Source organism: Myotis brandtii, unplaced genomic scaffold (genome assembly GCF_000412655.1).
Source record: "Myotis brandtii unplaced genomic scaffold, ASM41265v1 scaffold144, whole genome shotgun sequence".
In the NCBI taxonomy this organism is placed as follows: Eukaryota; Metazoa; Chordata; class Mammalia; order Chiroptera; family Vespertilionidae; genus Myotis; species Myotis brandtii.
The window spans coordinates 5,547,973-5,558,385 of record NW_005355159.1 but is presented as its reverse complement, the minus strand read 5'-3'; the positions used below and the strand labels follow the sequence as shown (position 1 = coordinate 5,558,385).

Sequence of the window (10,413 nt, the reverse complement as noted above, 5' to 3'; positions counted from 1 at the left end):
AAGTAATATTCCATTTTATATATGTAAATAGCTAGAGAAATTGTTTTGTAGATGGTACCTCAGTTTGGATTTGTCTGATATTCCCTTAAGATTTGATTCAGGTTATCTGACTTTGGTAAGAATATCACAGAAGTGAAGGTGTGTTCTTCTCATTGAATCCTATCAAGTGGCACAATTTTTTTTTTTTTAGATGAAGGCTAATTTTTAAAAAAATATTTTTATTGATTTCAGAGAAGAAGGGAGAGGGAGAGAGAGAGAGAAACATCAATGATAAAGGAGAATCATTGAATGGCTGCCTCCTGCACGCCCCCTACTGGGGATGGAGCTTGCAACCTAGGCATGTGCTCTTGACCGAATCAAACCTGGGACCCTTCAGTCCGCAGGCTGACGCTCTATCTACTGAGCCAAACCAGGTAGGGCTAGATGAAGGCTACTTTTTTTAAATGATTGAACCATGTAATTGCCAAGGCCACATGTACAAGAAAGAGAGGTGAAGCTTTATTTCTTGGTCTCTTCCTCTTGGAGAGTCTTGATGATTTCCTCCTTCTTGGCCTAGAACCACTCTTCATGGTGCTTTCAGGCTTCCTTGGTCTTAGACCTGCGGGCCTCGGCCTGGTCAGCCAGAAGCTTCTTGTGAGCCTAGTCTGCCTTCCAGCTTGTGGATATGTTCCATGAGAATCCGCTTGTTTTTGAACACGTTACCCTTCAGTTTCAGGCCCAGGCTGTGGAACATGTGGCGGTCAATCTTCTTAGATTCACAGTATCTTCTGAGTAGCTGGCGAAGAATTCTCACCCTCCTCACCCAGGTTACTTTCTCAGGCATTCGAGCATTGGCAGTACCCTTTCGCTTACCTATGTCCATATGCCTGCCTTTCCTGTGGGCCCAGGTGTTTTTCTGGCATCGAGCCAGGAATGGACAGTCACAGGCTTCCGATGATCAGCCCATCTTTGATCAGCTTCCGAATCTGCTGACAGGAGTTGGCATTGGCGATTTCATTAGTATAATTGGGGTCCAACCAGACTTTCTATAAGCCAATCAGAAGCTTGAGCATACTCATGGCTGCTGCCACAGTGGTGAAAGGAAAAGCAAGTGGCACAATTTTGATTAGTCTCGTTACTGGTAATATAAAGTTTAATCATGTCATTGAGGTGGTATCTGCCAGGTTTCTCCACTCACTGTAAAGTTACTCTTTTTCCCTTTGTCATTAGTAACTCTTAGGTAAAGAGTTACTTTGTGATGATATAAATATACTGTATATCACCAAATTTCCCATTTACTTATTTATTTAGTTTATTTAAATTAGCATGAAATTGTGTATTTCTATTTTATTCAATGGGTTTAAATGTAACCTCATAAATTATTTTTCTGCTAAAATCATCCAAGATTTCTCCAGGGGAATGTCTTCAAGTTGGTTTTGTGTTGTTTTGACGTGTCCCCATCATTTGTTGAGCACGTTCTGGCACAGGATGTTTCTGGCTCATCTTGCACTTTGACTGCACCAGCACTGAAGTCTTCTATTTCTCCAAGGAGGTTTAGTTCCTTTTAGTGGATAATGACCTTTAGAAACCAAAATCTGGGAACTAGATGTGCTCATTGCACAGTGACACTGGGAGTCATGATTCCCAGGCCTTCTCAGTAGACAGAGTTAGAAAACGAATATCTACATCCATATCTATATATCTATGTCTATCTCTAGCTCTATCTATATAGATGTATAGAGGTATTTATCCTATATAATAAAGAGGTAATATGCAAATTAACCCTCATACCCTCACAAGATGGCTGCCTACAACCAGGCCAGCAGGGGGGGGTTAGTGACGAGCAAATGACTGAACAAGCAGGGTGCATGGGGCGAGCAGGCTGGCAGGGGTGTTAGTGAGGGATGACCAAATGACTGAACAGCAGGCTGTGTGGGGCAACCAGGCTGGCAGGGGGGCCGTGAGGGGCAACCAGGCCAGCAGGGGGGGCAGTTAGGTGTGACCAGTAGGGAGGGAAGTTAGGGGCGACTGGGCTGGTGGGGGGAGGTGCAGTTAGGGGCGACCAGGCTGGCAGAGGGGGGCAGTTGGGGGCGACCAGGATGGTGGGGGGGGCAGTAAGAGGTGACCAGACCAGCAGTGGGGGGGAGGGGAATTAAGAGCGACCAGGCTGGCAGGGAGGGGGAAGTTGGGGGCGACCTGGCTGGCAGCGGGGGCAGTTAGGGGTGATCAGGCCAGCATGCAGAGGCAGTGAGGGGCAATCAGGCCAGTAGGGGGTGCAGTTAGGGGTGACCAGGCAGGCAGGCAGGTGAGCAGTTAGAAGCCAGCAGTCCAGGATTTTGAGAGGGATGTCTGACTGTCGGTTTGTCTGACATCCCCCAGCAGTCCGACATCCCCCTCAGGGTCCCGGATTGGAGAGGGTGCAGGCTGGGCTGAGGGGACTGCCCGCCCCCGTGCATGAATTTTGTGCACCGGGCCTCTAGTATTTACATATTAAACCATGACTATAAACCAATACTTTCAATTTGAATCTGATACCACATGGTTTGTTGTAGTTTTCTTTTTTCAGTGACTCCCTCTTTGACAATGAGAAATCAGACTCCCATTATTGTTAGTATATTTACTTCTTTTATTGCCTCACTTGTGCATAGTCACTGTCACTACCCTTTGTTCCCATGGAGACATCCTACCCATCCTCTCACTTTCCAGGGCTTCCCCTACTCTACCTCTTATGTTTTACCCATGTAAAAACTCTTTCATTTAGCATTCTTAATGTATGTGGGGTTCAATTTCCTTATTTTCTGGGAATTTCATGACTATTTAATTTACAGGACCTTATTTATTCCTATAAGCCAAGCAGAACAGAGTGACTTTAATCTAAAAGACCTGATAATCTAATTTATTAATGCTTCCAGAGATAGGAAAACATTTCACATTCATACTATGAGAGATAAAGAACTAGAAACAAAAACAAAATGCAAAATTAGAGGAAAATAAGGGTAAAAATAAAAAAACCCCTCAAAAACCAGTCACAGAAAGTTCAAGTTCTCTTGCTGCTTGAGATTCATTTCTGGAAGCCAAGAAAAGATGTGCCTGGTTTTAAGCCACCCCTTCACCCCCTGCTCTTGCCTCCCAGTAGGTGTACCTCTTTGGCAATGCAGTTTACCTGGCTGTCAGGGTATCTTGGTGGGTGACCTCCAAACTGTTAAAGGATAATTAAAAAGAAGTAAAATCAGGACTCCTATTCAAATACAAAATGGATATGGGTCAAAGATTTTAGTTAAGTTATTAATTAATGAGGGAACTAGTAAGATATTATAACCTGTTTCTATAATGGCGTTTAGTAAAAAAAAAAAGGAAAGAGAAGGAAAAGAAGATAAAGAGAAAAGAGGAAGAAAAGAAGATGAGCTTACTACAAAAATTAAACTCCAAATTTAGTCCAAAGGAAAAAAAAATTGAAATTAAGGATGTAGTTTGAAAAATAAAGACATTCATTTCAGCATTATATTTAATAGATGAAAATTGGAAGCAGCTTAATTACTCAGCAATAAGGAAATGATTAAATAATGATAAATACATAGATTATCGTCAGTCACTAAACATTTGGTTTTAAACCTCTTAGTTAAGAGAACAATTTGATCACATATATTGAATCTAACTCGGAGCTATAAGAGCTGGAGGCAGGGGTGTGCTATGATTTCAGTGACCATACATACCTGGGACAGTCCCAGGTTACCTTTGTTGTCTTGTAATTATTAATCTCTCTTGTTTTTGCTTCCCAAAGTGCCTCAGTTTGGATGATAAGTTATATGGTCACTCTAGCTATCATTGGTTGGCTTGGAGGTGAAGGGAGCAAGTCTCAATCTTAGTAATTTCTCTGGAAAACAGCCTAGGATCTTTCTGTAGCATTTATATCCAAGGTCAGAAGAGTGGCTGGCACATTATAAGCACTCAAAGATGCCAGCTATTATTGTTGTTATTTTTATGTTTGAAATGACTAGACAAGGTGAGCAAATATATAGCAGTGCTGTGACTGACTCTTTATGAGGGCAACCTTGGACTTGGGGTGCTGCCTGGGTTGCCATCACTAAGATATAGACAAAACCCATGGGCACAGAGGTGAAGCTCCCTGCTATACTACACCAGCTACAGCTTGTTCATTATTTTGCATTGACTTCCAGATATAGGAAAACTATAGCAAATGTAAACATTTTCTTTCTCCATTTACTTGGGCTAAAATGTTTGCACAGAAATCTTAACAATTTCAGATTCATCTGAAGTCATAAAAGCAGACCAGCACATATCTTGTGAAAAATCACTGAAAAGACAAAGCAATTCGAAAGAAGGTATAAATCTTAGCAATACAATTATCTCTTGTTACTGAAGCAACAGGATAAAACTGTACAAGAATTCAAATAAATTTTCTTATAAAAATTCAGGAGGAGTGTGAATCATAAAGCTAGGTAAGACATGAATAAAGCACTGTGCAGAAATAGAGCCCAAGAAAGATGTTACAAAGATAAAAAATATGAGTGCTAAATTAAAAACTAAAATGAAGGCCGCAAACTGCAGACTATTATAGGAAATTCATAGCTATAGGTGTTCTCCTCTGACTTAGAGATTTATGAGAATAGAAGAGATCCCAAAAATCCAAAATATGTATAATAGGACTTCTACAATGAGAAGACACAGCACACAGAGGAGAAGTGATAATCAAAAATATTATAGAAGACAATTTCCCTCAGCTGATAAAAACTTGAGTACTCAGAGCAAAAAGGCTAATTGAGTGGTTGACAAATCAGTGAGGAAATTCATACCTAGACAGGTTTTGTTGTATTTTTGAAAAAAAAAATTCCTGTAAGTATTTACTAAGTAAAGCAAAAGGTAAGCTTTCTTTACTATAATACTGAATTTGATACAATAATGGAGCAATGGCTACCAGAGGGTTGAAAGAAAAGGATTCTGACCTGAGAATCTTATTTCCACTGTAAAAACCTCAGAAATGACAAGAAATGCAAGTATTTCAAACCTACCAATAACATATCTCTCTTTAAAAAGTAAAGTATTTTCATATGCCCATTGGCCATCTGAATGTTCTCTTTGAAGAAATGTCTATTCAGATCCTCTGCCCATTTTAAAATTGGGTTTTTTATTTTCTTGGTGTTAAGCTGTATAAGCTCACACTAATCATCAGAGAGATGCAAATTAAAACCACAATGAGATATCACCTCACACCTGTCAGAATGGCTATCATCAATAAATCAACAAACAAGTGTTGGTGAGGATGTGGAGCAGTGGTTCTCAACCTTCCTAATGCTGCGACCCTTTAATACAGTTCCTCATGTTGTGGTGACCCCCAATTTCATTGTTACAAATTGAACATAATTAAAGCAGAGTGATTAATCACAAAACAATATGTAATTATATATGTGTTTTCTGATGGTCTTAGGCGACCCCTGTGAAAGGGTTGTTCGACCCCCAAAGGGGTCGCGACCACAGGTTGAGAACCGCTGATGAGGAGAAAAGGAAACCCTCCTGTACTGTTGGTGGGAATGCAGACTGGTGCAGCCACTATGGAAATCAGTAAGGAGCTTCCTCAAAAAAATTTAAAATGGAACTATCTGTTGACCCAGCGATCCCACCTCTGGGAATATATCCAAGAAACCCGAAGCACTAATTCGAAAGACTATATACACCCCTATGTTCATTGCAGTGTTATTTACAATAGCCAAGATCTGGAAATAGCCCAAGAACTCATAAGTAGATGAGTGGATAAAAAAGCTGTGGTACATTTACGCAATGGAATATTACTCAGCTATAAAAAAGAAAATCTTGCCTTTTGTGACAGCATGAATGGACCTAGAAATTATTCTGCTAAGTGAAATAAGCCAGTCAAAGAAAGACAAATACAATATGATCTCACTTTTATGTGGGACCCAATCAACAACATAATTTAATAAACAAAACAGAAACAGAAGCATAGATATATAGAACAGACTGACAGCTGTCAGAGTGGAGAGGGGTTTGGGTGGGTGAAAAATGTGAAGGGTTAAGCAAATATTATATACATATCTCATAGACATGGACAATAGTATAATGATAGCCAGAGGAGGGAAAGGGGTGGGGGGAAGTGGAAGTGGGCAAAGGGGGGAAATGGGAATGGAAGGAAACATTGCTTTGGGTAATGGGTGCATGATGCAGTGTGCAGATAATGTTTTATTGAGTTGTACACTTGAAACCTGTATGGTTTTATTAAGCAATGTCACCCTAATAAATTCAATAAAAAATTTAAAATATCTTGATTAAAAAAGGGAATCAAAATGACCTCAAGAATAGATAGGATGCAATGTAGAAGAAATAGTAGAATGGACAGAGACGATGCAAATGTTAAAAAAGCATTCTTTAGAGGCATCACAATGCAAAATAGTAATAACAAAAATCGAGGTCTAAAATCTCTGGTCATACCAAGAAAAGCAGCAAGATGGAGGGAGAGAAAGGAAATAAAATTATGGTAAATTTCACAAGTTTTATAAAAAAAGTCAATAGATACTTTAATGATTAATATTGATAACAATTTTAGAAAATTTAACAATGTAGTTACAGAAACAAACATACAGAAGAAAACCACTATTATAAAAAGAAACATCAAGGAAAATGAATAAACAAAAGAAAAAGATAAGATGGTAGAAGAAAGCTCAACCATATTAGTTAAAGATCTCTTAATGATAAAAGTTATAAGCATAGTTCTAAAAAATTATAAAAGTTATAATAACTTTTCTTTAAAAAAACTGAGTCTCACCCTGGCCAGTGTTGCTCAGTGGTTAGAGTGTTGGGCCACGTAACAAAGGGTTGCGGGTTCGATTCCCAGTCAAGGGCATGTACCTGGGTTGAAGGTTCGATCCCTGGCCCCTGTTGGGATGAGTGCAGGAGGCAACCAATCGATGTGTCTCTCTCACATTGATGTTTCTTTCTTCCTCTCCCCTCCATCCTCCCTTCCACTCTCTCTAAAAATCAATGGAAAAAATATCCTCGGGTGAGGATTAACAACCACAAAAAAAACCCTGAGTCTCTGAGAGTGAGTTAAAATAAGACTTGAAAAATTAGTTGCTAAATTGGAAGATTTCACCTTGTACCAAGATAAGTTCTTTCAAGATAAATCAATGAAATTATTGCAATTACAGTAAAAATCCTAAAAGAATTTTGGGAGAAGATCTGGACAGATTTATTCTAAAATTTAACTGTATGTATAAATGAGACCAGCCAAGAATACCTTAATAAATGACAAAAATAAGTAGATAAGAATAGGTAGTCTCAAAGGCAAATTAACTGATACAAAAGAGTTAAAATTTGATTCATGATTTACATATAACATTAAATATATCACAAATATATGTTGACATTATAAGATAAGACACATGACAGTCTCAGGACCATAGAATAGATGACACACAGGAGATGGTCAGTGAATGAGCAGTAGCAACACTGATTGCATATACATTGTAATATCATGCCACTTCCTGGCATTTTCAGGTATAACCATTTCTATCTCAAAAATAGATATCAAATAATAGAAACTGTTTATATTTCAAAAATATTTTTCTTACATATACATTTAAAAATAAGTTTTAATGAACAATTAAACAATATCACCAATATCATTTTTTTCCATTTTAGCAAAAATTTATTATCTTTTCATGAGACATTAATTTTCTGTGGAACATAGTTTAAGAAATGCTACTTAAATATATAGGAAGATCTTACAAATCAACAAAAGAAAAATGGATACTTTTAATAAAAAATGGTCAAAAAACACTAACAAGTAGTTAATGAAAAAATAAAACTGGCCAATAAGTATGTGGAAAATATTCAACCTTACTTCTAGATAAATATGGACATTAAATTGAAATTTGTTTTCACTTATTAAATGTACAATGATTATGTGTTACTCTCCCTACCAGCAAAGGTACTGCTCTTATACAGCTGATGAAAATATAAATGAGCACAAACTTTTGGAGTACAATTTAATAGCTCATGTTGAAGTCATTAAACATTTGTAAACATTTGGTACAAGAACTCTGCATGTAGGATGTAATTGAAGATTTATCTATAAGAATGTTTAGTTCTGTCTTCTTTATAATAAAGAAATAAAAATTCAAAATAGGAAATTGTTTAATTAAATTAAATGTGTCCATACAATAGAACACAATGTAGCCTTTGAAATATTATAAAAGTACATCATAAATATTTTCACAAATATTGTAATTAAAAAGTAAGATTTAAAACAATATGATCCCATCTAATTTTTGGAATTTTAACAATGACTATGTTAGGTGACTGAATAAAATTATTTCTTTGTGTTATGCTTATTTCTATTTTTCAAATAGTATTTTTTTAAAACCGTGAGTAATCATTGTTGAGATTCTGTAAACAAGTGGCAATATGTATAAGAGTATTAAAATATTTCTACTATTATTTTTTAATTTTATTTTTCAATTACAGTTTACATTCAATATTATTTTGTATTAGTTGTAGGTGTACAGAATAGGAGTTAGTAATTATATACTTTACAAAGTGTTCCTCCTGATATTTCCAGTACCATACAAGTTATTATTTGATTTAGCAGCCACGTGGCCTAAAACAAATGTGAAATGTGGGCAAATACTTATAAGCCATAATATTACTTAAAATATTATTTATCAAAAACTGGAAACAACTCAAAAGGTCAACAATATGAGTTTGGTAAAATAAACTGTGGTGCTGGCATGTTATAAAATACTAGAAGCCTGGTGCACGAAATTCATGCACTGGGGTGGAGGGGTCCCTCAGCCTGGCCTGCACCCTCTCACAGACTGGGACCCCTTGCTCCTTACCGCCCACCTGCTTGCTGCTCCTTAGCGCTGTGAGCCCGGCTTCTGGCTGAGTGGTGCTCCCCCTGTGGGAGTACACTGACCACCAGGGGGCAGCTCCTGCATTGAGCAACTGCCCCCTGGTGGTCAGTGCATGTCATAGCCACAGGTCATTCCACTATTGGTTCTATTTGCATATTAGGGTTTTATTACATAGGATTACGAGGTTGTTAAAATATGTGGTCCAGTAATTTTTAACATTGGAGGAATACTTATGATGCAATTCTAATATACAATAACTGGCTATTAAATTTATATAATCCATTCTGTAAATGTATATTGTATACACAATATATAGAAATGTATTAAAAAAACTAGAGAAAGAGAATACACTTAAATTTAAAAAATATATTTTTTTATTGATTTTTTACAGAGAGGGAGATGGATAGAGAGTTAAAAACATTGATGAAAGAGGAAAATCAATCAGCTGCCTCCTGCACACCCCCCCACTGGGGATTGAGCCTGCAACCAAGGTACAAGCACCCAGTGTGGCAGTATTGGAGAGGGGGATGTAATGAAGTTTAAATGAGGTTGTGAGTGATCCTGTTCTCTTTCTCTAGCCTCAAGCATGTACTGAGGAAAGGACGTAACAAGAAGGCAACCAGAAAGAGGCACTTCACCAGAGCTGAATCAACCAGAATCTTGATCTTGGACTCCAGCCTCCAAAATGGTGAGTGAAAAATGTTGCTTAGCCCCCTTGCTATGGCAGCCTGAGCTGACTAACACACCAGGCAAAAAATAAATAAATAAAAATCAGTCTTTTTAAAATGGAAGGAAACACTCCAAAGAGTACTAGCTGCGGAATACCTCCCTCTCTTGTTTCTAAACACAACAGGGTTAACAGGTGATGACCTGGGGGTCATGGGAACAGGTCCCACTGCTTCTGGTGGAGCATGAGCTGAAGGTGGGCACCAGGGTGTGGTGGCCCCGCTCCTGGAGTATTGTGCTCAGGGTTGGTGACTGATTTTAAAAGGAGGACATTGATCAAAAACATATTTAGAGGATGTGTTGTGAAGGCTCTTCCAGAAACGATGGCTGGGCTGGTGGGGACAGTGTCTTCAAGAAATAACACCAAACACCTGTGGCATTCTCTTCCGCTTCTAAGATTCTCTTAGAAATTTTCTTAGAAACTCTCTTCAAATAACAGGCATTTTAGTGATTATGTGTCAGATTGCAATTTTCTTCAGCCTGCTCCATTCTAAGCTGAAGAACAAACAGAGGGTTTCATTTCCTTTGTTGTTGCTGTTAATCCTCATCTGAGGATTTTTTTCCATTGATTTTTAGAGAGAATGGAAGGGAGAAGGAGAAACAGAGAGCGAGAAACGTGGATGTGAGAGAGACACATCAATTGGTTGCCTCCTGCATGCACCTGACCAGGGCTGGGGATTGAGTCTGTAACCCAGGTTCGCGCCCTTGACTAGGATTGAACCCAGAACCCTTCAGTCCTCAGGCCAACACTCTATCTACTGAGCCAAAACTGCCAGGGCTCCTTCCCTTCCCCTTCCCCTTCCCCTTCCCCTTCCCCTTCCCC

General features: G+C 38.4%; 1 pseudogene; it reads right to left on the bottom strand.

The window, feature by feature from the left end:
* Nucleotides 1-498: 498 nt before the first annotated feature.
* Nucleotides 499-10,413, bottom strand: part of LOC102241600 — a 17,276-nt pseudogene continuing 7,361 nt past the window's right edge.